The following is a 15,488-nucleotide window of genomic DNA, read 5'->3' on the forward strand; positions in this document are numbered from 1 at the left end:
CATCTCATAAAAGTATTATGATAATCAACAAAAAGTTAACTAAATTTTGACTTCCTTGAGAACCTTCTGAGGATATTTTTTGATCATTTAACATTGATGTTTTTAAGGAATGATGTGTAAATGAAAAGTGTAGATTGTGTTGACTTCGTATGATTGATTGTTTTTTTTAGTGTATTGAAGAAGTTATGGAATATTCATGATTGACTGAGTTTTACTTTCAAACATTAAGAAGAAAAGTGAGTAATTATTCCAATTGTGGCAGTTACTTTAAAAAAAGCATGTATGTTAAAGGGTAAGGTACATTGATACTTGCTAAGGTTCATGTATAAATGATATGTTTGGTAAGCCGTAAAACTCCCGTGGAGGGTCTCATTGTGAGATGGCATTAATTGGAAATTTTGAAACTTCGTTCAATTTCAAACAAGATGTTATTGAAATTTAGTCTAAGTGGTCCATATTAATTTTTTACCTTACCTACTTACCGTCTGAGATCTTTCTCTCTTTGATTCAAGGTGGTAAGCAAGTGGCTCCTATCATGGACACACGGAGCTAGCTTCAGCTAGTAGATAATTGACGATGACTGGTATATGCACACACAACCACTATGATGCTTGGGGGGTCGGTAGATCTCGGGTATGGTTCGTAATGGCTATTGATTCTCATTCATGTTTGAACATATGTACTATATTGGATTGTTAAAAGGTAATGCTTGGAAAGTGTAGTAGTCTTAATGCATTTATTGAGTTGCAAACAAGATACTAACAAATTTTTTATGGAGATGGGTATATGAGCTAGTAGCATATGCTATGCTGCTAGTTTTTGATACATGAGATACATGCTGTTTTTGCTAATGAAGCCTAAAACCTTCCGTGGAGGGTCTCATGGAGAGATGAAAAAAATTGATTTTATGGACTACTAATCAAATTACAAGATGCCCAATTTTTTGTCAGGTGGTATACAACTTAACCCAAAAAAATACATAGGTATTTGCATCATATATGATAGTAGGCACTAGCATGTTTGTGAAGAAACTCATTGAATATTGGGATACACATGACTCTTCACTTAGAAGTTATCTCACTTAAAAGCTCAACTTAATGGTTAATCTTAAGGGTAAGCTGTAAACTAGGTCTACAGGTGTGACATGGATGACAAACTTAATCCAGTGTTGACAAGTGCAACACACTCAGACATAGCTAGTTCTAGCTAAATGTTTTTATATCAATGCATGTAATAGCTGGATCCTTCTTCGCGTAGATGTAGTGGAGGCTCATCACAAAGGGTGAGCACACAAAGATACAACATTAAGATATCAATTTGTCATGATCAAAGATCAAAGTTTTGATCTACATTAGAAGAAATATGAACCCCAAAAGGGCCTTGTAAAGATTCTTAAATTTTAAGGGTTTAAGGCTAAAAATGTGTGTGGCTAAGGGGACAAGGGCAATGATTGAGGGTAGCTTTATAGGCTTTTTTAAAGGCCCTTATAGGCCTTTTCTAGACTTAAATAGAGACTAGTGGGGGGAGATAGATACTCTCTCTCTCTCTCTCTCTACCTTTTCATATATGACAAGGGAGAGTGGGGATATAACAATAACTAGCCCCCATCCACATCCTTCCCACATCATAAAAAACGTGCATAACCCTAGCCCAAAAAGTCACGTTTTTTCAAAACTCTCAAATAGACCCCATTTCTATGTTAAACTACCCTCAACATATATATATATATATATACATAAATTTTTTTTCATGGTTATTTTCTCAATACACTAGCTTTATCTCTCCCCCTTTCTCTCTCTCTCTCTCTCTCTCTCTCTCTCACACACACACACACACACACACACACACACACACACACACACACACACACACACACACACACACACACACACACACACACACACACACACACACACACACACTCTGTTTACATCACTTATCCTTGTTCCTATCCCTCTCTCATACCTCTCCCTTACTTTCAGCACAATCAACCATTTTAATCTCTCTCTTCCCCCTCTCATCCTCTTGCAACTCATCTCCTAATGTTAACTCTTTGATCCTTTCTACAATAGGCCTAAGCTACATATATAGCCCATAATATATGCCTTGTCCCTCTCTACCTCCCTCATTCTATGCTATACAAACCCATATCTCCATCCTATGGAGCTAAATGAAATTACAAACCTCTCATCCACAACACGATCGTCACGGTAAAAAACGAAAAGCATACATATCCGGTTGCCAAAAGAGTACCCTCCAAGAGCTATGATTTGCATACAATAGAACGATGTCACAATGCACATCACACCAATGTGGACCTTTGGGTGGATGGTTGCCTCTACCCCACGACCCATTAGGAAGGGAATGGGATCTATGGGGGTCTCTTTATTTGCCATGGGATTAAAAAGGAGATTATGGAAGGGGCAAATGGGTGGATTCCATGTGGATTAAAATGGTGGGTATGACAGGGCCTAAAAGTAAGTGGTCAAACTTGTACTCTTTTATAAAATATAAGGAGAAAATCTCTTATAAGATAAAAAACTGAACTTTTCTCTAAAAGTTGGGTAAAAACTAATCTTTTCTCTCTCTAGTGGCTGCCAGTTTCTCCCCCCCTCTCTCCTAAAAGGGGGTCCCACCAAAAATGTAATGATCATTCCCTCCCTCTCTCTCTACTATACCATCTCTTACTTCTCTTCACTTCACCTCGCAAGTTGTTTCTCTTTCCTTCCTTTGAGTTTTCTGTCCCAAAAGCTTTGCAGTAGAAGTTTGAACCTCCTTTCCCTCCTCAAGTGCTTACTGCATTCTCCTCAAGCTAAAGGTTTTCATTTCTCCATGAGCCTCACTAAACACCTCTACCTAAAGCTGAAGATCTGCAATATATCCTTCTGCTAGATCATCCCTCTTTCTTTCCTCAACATGTTTCTTGGTCCTTCTCCATTAAGCACTCTAGAGAGGATCTACTTCCCTCTCAAGCTTTGCAACATCATCTTTCCCATTAAGCCAACAAGAGGTGGAGTAGTAAGTCGTAAGTGGCATCAATTGTCTTTGTGTACCATCAAGAATCTTGCTCTTTATACAACTGAGAACATGGATTTGCAATGTCTAATCATAGTGTTTGTCTACAGGTTGTGCTACTATTCTCCATGGCATCATCAAGTACTCAATGACCTAGGAGTTTCATTGACTCCATTTCATATAGCAATGTACAAGACGACAGTGGATGCTGGGTGACGATGGAGTTCAAATGAATGATGTGGGTGACAATGCAGTCTAGCTCAAGAGGTGTATGCAAGGTCTCAAGGAGACACATGGCTTCTCGAGCACACCATTGGAAGGGAAGAGTCATGGAGTTCAAGAAAACACAAGACAACAAGAGGCTTGTGAAGGTGCAACATGTGTATTTTGCTTCACAACTGAAGCTAGAGACAACAATGGCTCCATCGAGGTTTCCTGCAAACTATAATTTTACTCCTGTTTCAAGTTTTTAGGTTGTCTATTTAGTATTTTTTCCTTGTACGTTGCTTTTGATGACTGTAAGATTTCCATTGCTTGTTCATGTTTGTAGATGTTTTCCTTCCAATTTTGTAGAGTGGGAGCCAATAGAGTCCTTCACAGGAACTTTTGAGGACATCCACACTAACCTTGGCAAGTTGCTCTATGCTGGTTGTCCATCCTCTGAGCTTGCCTCATGTGACATTTTTTTTATAATCATACTTATGCCACACCTAAGAAAAATGGGTATGGTAATCTTTCTCCGGATCACTCGCCAACCTTGGAGAGTCTGGAATTGCCTAATCCAAAAAATGCCTTGATCACAACAACCAAAATGAGAATCGAGGCGGATGTGCAAGTAGTAATAAGGTGCACCTATGGTTTCCACAAAGCCACGAAAAGATGGTTTATGTCTCTTCATGTGTTTGTGTTTATCTTTCGACTTCAAGACACCAACAATCTGGACTTGCAAAGGGGGAAGTGCAATCAACAGATTCCTTGTAGCTGGATGGGAGACTAAGGTGGTCAACCACCAGGTAGATAGAATCAAGTACTTTGTAGTTGCTGGCAATGTGGTGTTCAGATACCATATTGTGAAGCAAATCTTGTCAATGGGCTTTCATTGTAGAAGATGGAAGCTGATGATGGAAGAATGGGAGGCACTAGATTCTAATGTTGCTGCTAGAGAATCAATTGACTTGCAAATATGTCTCCACAATAATGCAGTGCACAACATGCAGTGAATAATGACTGGCACCTCAGCCACCTTCGCAAGTATCTTAATCTCAGATATACCTTATCCAAGAAATATCTCTTTGTAATCAATGAAAAGGTTGTTTGCTCCAGAAAAAAGAAGATCTTTCTATGTGAGAACATTCCATTTCTGTGATGTATTTTTGTAAAAGTTTATAACTGACAGGGATTTTGCTCCCATTAATACATACAATGTTTGGAATCTCGTTTCTGCGCATACTTGTATATTCTCAACTTGTTCAAAATTTTGATTGAAACGTGCAATTTCTTTGATGTGAAGCACAAATGTTTTCAATGTTGGTGTCTTTCAATGCTTTGTCGCGTGATTTTGTTTAAATTCTAGTTTTAAGTTATTTTGACGTTAATTTCAAGTGCTTTTAGAAAGTGACTTTGGATATATAAGTGACTTTCTAGGTTTTAAACTTCATTTCTCACATTCACAAAACTCTAGCTCTAAGCTCTCTTCGCATATTCTTTGCGACCGAACCCATGGAAACGTCTACTGATGCACTTCTCACACAACTAAAGAAGGTAGGACTTGCGGATCGAGCAAAAGAATTGCTCAGTGTGTTCGAGGGGACAATTGACATGTAAGCCATTGCCAATCTTCATGTAGAGGCATTTGAAATCTTTCTTGACTTCATGGCGCATCACATGGATGAATATGCCATAGTCTTTGAGGGATCCGACATGGTGTGGTTGCCAGTGAATGTCCTCAAGCATCTCTATGCGGCCAACAAATTTTTTTGCTTTCGCTTGTGTTGAGGTTTATTAAAGGCCTCACAGAACGGGACTGTTACCATATACACGTGGTAGTGATGTGTGTGAACACTGAGGACCTCTGGGGCATTTTTCCCTCACTAGGAGGTTTTTCCCCATGCATTATATATATGCCCATCATTCTAGGGCTATCTATCTTTCCATTGCACACTAATTAATATACTCTCTGTTGTGTGCCTTGAGCTTCCTTCATCTTCTCCAAGCTGTGTGTTTTCTTGCAACCCTAGTTCCAACAATTGGTATCAGAGTAGGTTGATTCCTCTTGGGCTTAATCGCCAGCAGCTCTAGCACACGCCTACTCACTTTCTTGGATTTTAGTCTGCTCAGATTTTTGTTTTGTGCTCATTTCAACCTCTATTTCCACTACAGGTTGCACATGCTATTTCATCATTTTGTGCAGAATTTTTGTGAGTGCCATTTTTTGCATAATAGGTCCTTATAGTATTCTAAGATTTGTGCTATATATCACGTGTTGTTCCTGCTTTATTTCTCCTCTTTTTGGACATTTTTCACATCATGTGCAACATTTACCATGGCTGACAACAACACAGATGTGTTCAAGATGTTTGATGCTGAGGACAGATTGGATGGGGACAAATACCCTATATGGGCTTATATGATGCAACATGTTCTTGTGTCAAAGGGCGTCTAGAATATTGTTCAGGGCATTGATGTATGTCATGGTTCTGAAGATGTAGGCAATGTTGAGGATGTTGCAGCTCTTGCTGCAAGATTGCTGTTGTTAGAGTTGTTTTTCCTACAATTGAGTAAGCGCTCTGGGATGTAAAATATGTGTAGGCTCATGCATTGATTGCATTGTTTGTGAAGTGCACTATTACTCCCCACATTCATTCAGCAAAATCTGCAAAACATTTTTCGAATATTCTGGCTGGTCTTTATGCAAGTCGCAATGAGGCTAAAATTGCATTGCTGCGTAAAGAGCTGGAATCGAAGGTTATGCATGAGGAAGATGACATGGACACTTTCCTTGCTGGTGTGAAGGATATGAATGAGAAACTTATTTTTGCAGGTGATGTCATTTCAGACAGTTCCCTTGTGCAGACTGTTCTTGATGCCTTCCGAGATTCTTACCAGACTTTTGCTAGTACTTGGAGACTTATGACCCAAGGAAACCTTGAAGTTGTCAAGTTTGATGCGTTATGCACATTGTTGTTGCAAGGGTCACTTTCTAAAAAAAACATGACTAAACAGCATGCAATTGAATAGGTTTTTAATGCTACTCAAAGAAAGGGTGGTAACAACAATGCAGCAGCCACTTCTTATGGTTCTTCTACGAGTGGAAAATCACATGTTCCTAATGCTTCTAATGGAAGCAATTCGTCTGAAATTTTTGGTGATAAGGGAAAAAAGAAGATATGTTGCCATTATTGTAAAGCTAATGGTCACTTGATCAAGTAGTGTCCTAAGTTAAAAGCCAAAGAGGCTAAGAAGAAAGAGAGTCGTTCCATTGCAAAGGCTGGTTCCACTACAAATATAGCTATTGTTGAGTCTTCTGTGAAAGGAGACTGTGATGCTGATGTTGATGCAGAATGGCCTTTTAGTGTAGAGTGTACCTATAATCTTGCTGTCCATGATGCATGCATGTTAGTTGCTACAGATTCACATGTGTGGTATTTTGACAGTGGTGCTACAAAGCACTTTACCTCACATCGTGATTTGTTCACCTCTCTTGAGTCTGTCCTCATGGGAATTCATCTACTTGTGCCATTAATGCCTCTTATCCAGTTCAAGGAGTTAAAAATATTGTGCTTACTACTGCAAATGACAGTTCTTTTACACTTGCTGATGCACTTTATGTACCTGGGATTAAGGAGAATGTTTTGTCTATATCTGCACTTGCTAGACTTGGTCTTCTAGTCAAATTTTTGATGACAGATGTATTGTACATGATCTCAGTTTTGGTGATGAAATTGTTGCATCTCGCATTTTATGCCGTGGACTATATAAGCTCACTTTGTATGACAAGTGTGTGAAGAACTTTGCAAATGCAGTTATGGATTCAAAGGCTATTTCAAAACTTTGGCATGCACATTTTGGTCATTTGAATTTTTCCATTTGCAAAAATCTGATATGGTTGCTTCTTTGCCACTTCTTAAAGCACCAATCAAACATGTTTGTGAAGGCTTTATTTTGGGTAAGATGCAACATTCTAAGTTTCCAAAGGATGGTTCAGTTAGGGCCACATGCAGGTTGCATCTTGTGCATATTGATGTTTGTGGGCCCACGCAAACTCCGTCCTTGGGCAATTACCTTTACCTCACGACTTTCATTGATGATTACTCCAGGCATGCATGGGTATTTCCGTTTAAAGCGAAGTCCAAATTTTTTATGTGCTTCAATAATTTTTGGCTATGGTTGAAAATGTTTTGAAATGTACTATGGGCACTCTCTGTTCCGATCAAGGGGGTGAGTATATGTCTCATGAATTTAATGCATCTTTGGCTAGTCGTGGACCAATGTATAGTGCCTTATACGCCTCAACAAAATGGTGTTGTTGAGAAGAAAAATAGGTACTTATGAAAATGGCACAATGTATGGTCAAAAGCATGGCATGATAGAAAGCCTTCTATTGAGCATATGTGTGTTTTTGGATGTTTACCATATGCTTTGATGCCACAAACACAACGCAAAAAATTGGATGATAAGACTGCCAAATGTATTTTTATTGGTTATAGTGCTGAAAACAAAGGTTACAGGTTGTATCATTCACTAACAAAGCGTATTTTGGTTTCACCGAATATTGTGTTTGTGGAAGATTCTGTTCAGTCCTTGCTGTCATGTACTAGAGACAGTAATGTAAGCTCACAGGACATTTATGACACTTTGTTGCCACTTTTTAGTGGGGGAAATTTGAATGTTAATTCCAATGAGGCAAATGTACAGCCTATGGGGGTTTCTGTAAATGTTAAAGATGAGCCTATTACTGATGCAGATGTACATGATGTATTTGATGAGGAAAGGGCTAAAAATGAGCAGGCTACAGGTATTCCAAAATGGCTGGTACATACATTGCATGACAGTAAATTGGATGCACCTTTGTCTAGTTGCACTCGTTCAGGATGTTGCCGTGCATCTTATGCATCAGATTGTTATGCTTTGGCTATGTCTAGCTTACATGATGTTGAGGAACCTCTATCTTTTGATGAAGCACAAAATTCAAAAAATTGAATGGCTGCTATGCAATCAAAATATGATGCACTTATAGAAATTGACACATGGCCTTTATGTGATTGCCTCATGGAAAAAAGGCCATTGGTACAAAGTGGGTTCACAAGTTGAAATGGAATCAAGATGATGAGATTGATCGCTGTAAGGCTCGACTTGTTGCAAAGGGTTATGCACAACAAAAAGGCACAGATTATGAAGAGACTTTTGTTCCCACTTGTCCTATGGCTACTGTATGTTTTCTATGTGCATTGGCAACTCATTTTGGTTGGGATGTACATCAATCAAACATTGTTACTGCTTTCTTGAATGGTGACATATTTGAGGAAGTTTATGTAAGGCAGCCTTGCGGTTTTGTCAAGAAAGGACAATAGAATGAGGTGTGCAAATGTAACAAAGCTTTATATGGGTTGAAGCAATCTCCTCGTGCTTGGTATGAGAAGGCTGACACTCATTTGGTCAAGCGAGGCTTTCATAACAGTCCAACAAAAAGCACATTATATGTAAAGCGTGAGGGTGATGTACTTCTCATTGTGGTTCTTTATGTAGATGATTTGTTGATCACTGGACCAAATGGAGACATATTGCTGAATTTAAGGCTGATTTGAATGCTACTTTCAAGATGAAATATTTGGGGCTATTGCATCATTACTTGGGCATACAGTTTAAGCAGTGTGATGGTGGTATTGCCTTGTGTTGGAAAAGTTACATAGAGACATTGCTATGTAAGTTTGGACTTGAGGATTACAAACCTATTGCCACTCCCATGGAAACAAGTTTGAAATCGAGTTTTCATGATGCTGGTGATCCTGCAGATGTCACTCTTTACCAAACTGATGTTGGATGCCTCATTAGTGTATGCAACAAGAGGCCGGATATTCAGTTTGTAGTCTCACAGGTCAACAAATTTATGCATAGTCCAGGGTCTAAGCATTGGCAAGATGTCAAGAGGATTTTTTGCTACTTGAGTGGCACTTTATATCTTGGCTTGTTTTATCCCAAGGGGGGATCATTGCCGCCATACTTACATGCTTTTTCGGACTCAGATTGGGCTGGTTGTTTTGACACGCGAGTGTCCACAAGTGGTTCTTGTTTCATGCTTGCAGTTCATGCACGTCATGGTTGAGCAAGAAGCAACCTACTGTGGACACTTCTAGTTGTGAGGCTGAGTACAGAGCAGTCTTCATAGCTATGGTCGAGTGTGTATGGCTCAGACGCCTTATGACTAATTTGGGTGTTGGAGAGGACACTGCCAACACTATCTACACTGACAGAGGACATTGGAAGTTGCGAGCAACCCAATTTTTCATGCTCGCACAAAGCACATTGAGGTGCATTACCACTATGCTAGGGAGAGGCTCTTGGTAGGAGAGATCAGCTTGGCCCATGTACCAACACATGACAACCTTGTAGATCTTACAAAGGCATTGTCTCGTGAGAAGTTTGAATCTTTCCACAAAGCTTTGGGCTTATTTCCCTTTGTGGATTGGTTAGGTCCTCAAGGCATGGCACTTCCCTTTACTCATGTGTCAGGTCTCATTCACCACATCACTCCAGGGGGGGTTTGCTACCATATACATGTGGTAGTGATGTGTGACAACACACTTAGGATTGCCGGGGTATTTTTCCCGTCACTAGGAGGTTTTCTCCCTTGTGCATTGTATATATGCCCATCATTCTAGGGCTATCTATCTTTCCATTGCACACTAAGTAATATACACTGTGTTGTGTGCCTTGAGCTTCCTTCGTCTTCTCCAAGCTGTGTGTGTTTTCCTGCAACCCTAATTCCAACAAGCACTACAAGACAGAGGATGAGGATGATCTCATAGATTTGGGCATGGGATGCATAGGCACCCAATTCATTTCATGGTTCTGCCCTTACTTGTGCTTAAGGGCATGGATAAGGAAAAATCAAAGGAAAGGGTCAACCAAAGACTGCATGTGACCATTGTGGAGGAATAAAATGAAGTTATCAAAGAGATTGATGAGCAAGCTAAAGAATCTATGGCACTCGTCCTCTTGCAAGAGCCTAGCTCCAATGAGGAGGAAGATCGGATAATAGAGGGAGATGAGGTGTTGGAGATATCCCCAGACCTCCAAATTCTCACTTTGCATGCAGTGGTGGTGGATGATTGTCACTTTTTGTTCCTTGACAACATTGCCAAAACACTAGGACTTAGAGAAGATGAGTTGCTCACAATGCTTTCTATCTATGGGTGGGTGTACGAGGTCAATGGGACCACCATGGAGCACGGCGGCTCTCGAAGGGATTGGACGGTACAAAAATAGATCTGCCTGCTCCGCACTATGGTGCACAAGGCTTTTTTTTTGCACCGTTTGATCCCTTCGGACGCCGCGCCGTGCTCCGTGCTCCATGGTGGTCTCATTGACCCTGTACGTACCCCATCGCTCGGTCACTGTATGGTTTTTTTCGCGCCATCCGATCTTGCCAGGAAAGTCGTGCGCCGTGGTGGTCAGTTCAAATTTAACATCTTGAAAAATTTAAATACTTTAAAGAAACAATGTACAAAATCAAGTTCAACAATTGCACGGAATGGTAGAAATTCAACTCTTTGATATTATATGAAAAGATTACAAATCTCATAAAGAGAGAGTACATGGGATAAACTATTTCTTATGAAGGCATCCTTCATTTCGCAAATTGATTGCTAGAGCTAAATCTGTATTTTTCAATGTTATGCGCTTAGCATGCACCATATAGGAAACGCCATCGCTGCACCAAAATGTCTTCAGTGGCATCTTGTAGGGCGAGTAAGGCTGCGTGTTGTATGCGTGTAACTGAAATCACTATATTCATCCATTATCTCTCTCACCACCCGAGAGAAGGCCGCTTTGGGTATGATGGGCTCAATGCTCTTCTGATACTTTTGAATCTTCCACAAAGAAACTGTGCCTGGCTTCCATCTCTGCTTTTTCTGTGTTGTTGGCGGTGGTGGAGAGCCACCTGCCTGGCCCATTGAGGAGGATCATTTTTGTACTTTTTCCTCCTCTCCTCCTGGGCCTGTTGTTCTTTAGACGTCACCTTGTCCTTCTTTCTCTTTGCACATTGCTTGGCTATTTGAGGTATTTTGAAGGCCTTGAGCTCCTAGCCTTTTCTTGTTGGGTGGCGTGAGCTCTATCCTTTGCCACTTTCCTCTTTCCTTCGACCCGTGCTTGTAAGTTTGCCAAGTGAGCTCTCTTGGCCTTGACTCTCTACCATTCCTATTGCTCCCCGTGTCTTCTTTGTTCTTCTTGCATTCTTTTTGCTTCCTTCTCAGCTGCCTGTTTCATTTCCATCTCTTTCATTCTTTTCCCCCTCTTGGCTTCTCGTGCTTGAGAGACCCGGTTGCCTGGTATGACTTTGATTACCCTTTGTTTGATTTGCGGTCCAAATCTTTGTGGCGTGGTTTTTGTGGTGGCCTGAGCACTCGGTGCGGTGCTGTGACAATAGGCGAGGTCTCCGGATTTTGAAGCGGACCCCGATATTCTTTTTTGGTTGCTCTTGTTTCTTGCGTGGCTTTGTGTAGAGATGAAATTGGTGGAGGATCTGACAAAGGTGTACGGTTGGCATGGTTTAGTGGTCTGAGATCAACAAAAATATGTCACATGGTGGTTTGATCATTTGGATTTGATGGTTTTGGAGGCTGTTTGGGCGTCTGGAGTGGGGACATTGGGTCATCCACTTGTGGCTGAGGATGCAGATTTGAAGCCATAGAGTCTACATGGGGTGGTGGCTACGGATTTCAGTGGTGTGAGTGGCTATGGTGGTATTGATGTGAGTAGTGGTTTGCTTGTGTGAATTGTCCATGTGGTGGTGCAAGATATGAGTGTGTGCTCATTTATGCTCAAAAGGATCTTCTAGAATGTGCAAACAAGAAATGAACTTCGAGTTGTGAATTCTGACTTATACATTTCTTAAAATTTCAAAAAAACTTAAAAACTCAATAATACTAATAAAAATTTAAAAAACTCCAAAGTAAACAAAACTTGACCCAGGGAACCACTGATTGGGGCGTCAAAAAATCACATGGCATTACAATTCATGTTTATAATAGAGGTGGTTAGTGTCAAAGATTGTTGGTTTTCCACCCAACGCTTGCTATTTTGCCGCCTTGTATCCAACCATCATCGGAATCGATCTTTTGCACTTGAAGCATGATATGATTGTGATTGCCTTATGCTAACCACTTTCTCTATTCTGCATTTCAAACACCTTTACACTCTAGTCTTCTTCCTTTCTCTCCCCTCTAAAAATCTGTAGAACCAATTAAACATCTCGCGTAGGGCATTGCTCTTTTTCCTTCCACCTCCATGCCTTGTATTTTTAAAATACAATGCTTTTCTTAACAGTGTGAGTGCTCCATTCCTTGGCTACTCCAGACTCCCAATGAACCGTATGTGTCAAGAAAAAATGAGCTATGTGAAAAAATAATGTGTTTGAAAAACAATAAAAATTTAGTTCAAACATTGATGTTTTTTGACCGCAAAGACAAAGTGTTCAACCCACCAGTAATGTGTTATGTGCATCTCCCCCCAAGCATCTACCATTTGCATTGTGAAACTATTGATTACAAACTTTAAGGTGGATATCTCAGTACATGTTAGATTTTCCTTTTCAAGCAAACAAAAAATATCATCTACAGACTACCACGGGTGAGCATACTTAATTCCTAGGGCTGCTTTCTTAATGTCACACACCTTTTTCCACAATTGAAACTCATTGGGACTTTGGGAGTCAGAATAGTATGAAAGCAAATGCCTAGCTTTACTACCACCCAATACATATGTTATTAAGACGATCTTGTGTACTTCCAGATGCCTTCTTGTCCTTTGATAACTCAACTCCAGCCCCATGTGGACCAACACTTGATAGAATATATTTGATGTTTCTTATACACTCTTCTCTTCTTTCTGCAGGCTCCATATTCCAAGCATAACTAATATGGAGCATAAGCAACTTGTAAAGAATTTGTAGATGGGCATGAAGAGTGCACACATATACATTCATCAGAGGAATCGGTAGAATAGGATTCCAATTTGGACCGTTCATGTTTCAATTATGGGGTACACTCTGGTTACAATGAGGATACCTTGAAACCACTGTTGTAGTGCTTTACCCACTCTTTCTGTAGCGGGCACACCTTTTGCAGAGTTTACTGGAGCTTTGCCACCCTTACCCTTACCGCCTTTGACTTGTTGGCCTTTGCACCCTTGCCCTTAGTTCCTAAGGAGACTTTACTGTGGCAGCAATAAATGCATGGAAAGAGGGGCATTGCACCTTGATTGCACCCTAACATACACTAGAGAGTTTTCAAGTCTGTTGGGAGAAAAAGGGGAGACCGGTTGCTTAAAACCATTCAACCTTGCTCACAGACATCACCATCAACCTATCCACCTGTTTTCCCAATTTCCAAGCGTACACACACACACACACACACACACACACACACACACACACACACACACACACACACACACACACACACACACACACACACACACACACACACACACACACACACACACACACACACACACACAAAACATGGAATTGACATAGACAAGATTTCAAGAGTGTGTAAGAGAATTGTAAGAGATAGAGACTTGATTAGAGAGTACACAACAAATTAAGCATAGCATAAGAGTGCAGAGAAGAGAATCTGCAAGAGAAAGGCCTAAATCTAGCCCCAAACTCCACGACACCTGTTCTTGTGGAGTTTTTGGTATTTAATATATTATTTGTGAGTTTAGGGTGCCAAAATTGGAGGCCCCTCATTTACAACCACTTCACTTTTGTAAATGAGTGAAGATCATTAGTTCTAACATGACCTATAAGGGGAAGTTCCCACTACAATTATTTACAGAGCCATAGTGGCTTATTGAAATGAAAATCTAAAATATTGTGCTAGTAGAACGACCAAGAGCATCTGCCTGCACCTCTTCATCAACTCCCTGCATTCCACTCAACAAAATCATCATCATCAACTCAATTAGAAAAATAAATAGATAGCACATAATTAACCATTATGCCAGCTAGCCAATTGCAGCTAACCACTACAACAGGAGGGTGCCCAGTCTTGTAACATCCCTCCCAACAGGGATAGCAATTGTCCTTAGTTGCTCAATAGAGAAATCAACTGGACCGTGAGTGATGGAAATTGTGGAGAAGGTCTGGGAAGTTGCGAAATAACTTTTCAGGCATCCATTTTGCATCCTCTCGAGGGTGGCCTTTAAAGGTCAAAAGATAGAAGTTATAAACCATGCCAGTGCGTGTGGTGGTGGTCTATCTACAAGTCTAAGTAGGGGTCCTTGAAAGATTCTAAAATCTTATGTGGAATGCATTGACTATTCCTGGGAGAAGACAAAGTAAGTATGGTTAGGTATCATGTTTTAATAAGCTTGGGCATTGCACCATGACTCAAAATATAGTAGTATCCAAGCATGAGTTGAGGACTCAAAGAATGCACAAGATTGTAAGAGTCTCAACTCAACATATCTTGCATTATAACCATAGAAGGTGGCACACAAAGTGGCCACAAGTGTGATTATCTGAAAAGAAAACTTTACCAAGAATTTAGTACCTGCTAGGGCTAGTAAGCCCAAAGCTACAAGATATGCAATACCATAGCAACTTGTTAAACTTCACTTTTGTATCAAATAAGTAAATGCTATTATGGAGAAATTGGTGTATTTTGTTATACAGACATGTTTCTATGTAGAAATAGAGTTAGCATACTAGTAGTAAATAAAGTAATGATGTCATTTTAGCAACTTAATGAGTTGGCATTCAGCTTTTTGAAAAGAATGTAAACCATTGTAAATCTGGAGTTTGAAGCTCACAATTCTCGAGAGAATTTTGTACTTACAAGTGATTGTATTTGTGATCTGTCAACATTAGAACAAAAAGTGACCCTTGTGCCGTGGTTAGTAGCATGAAGATTGAAAAACATAATTATCATGAAAGAATGTCAACAAATTTTGTTCTAAACTGATAGAAGGGAGAGGAACTTACAAAAGTGAACAATCAAATTCAGAAACACACACTCGATATGTCATATGACAAAAAAAAACGCAATTTGGCAGCTTATCGAGTGGAGAGGTTCCAAGCAATTTATATGATATATAGACTCGTGGTGAAATTATCCTTGGTGTGGCCTGATGAAACTTGGAGGCCATGTTCCTCAGCATCAGTTGTCAGAGTACCTGTCAAAAATACCTCAACCCAAGACATGCTTGGTCTTGATTAGTAGCTATAGAAAGTTTTAGTGTTGAACCAT

Source organism: Adiantum capillus-veneris, chromosome 22 (assembly GCF_014529385.1).
Source record: "Adiantum capillus-veneris isolate H3 chromosome 22, ASM1452938v2, whole genome shotgun sequence".
NCBI lineage: Eukaryota > Viridiplantae > Streptophyta > Polypodiopsida > Polypodiales > Pteridaceae > Adiantum > Adiantum capillus-veneris.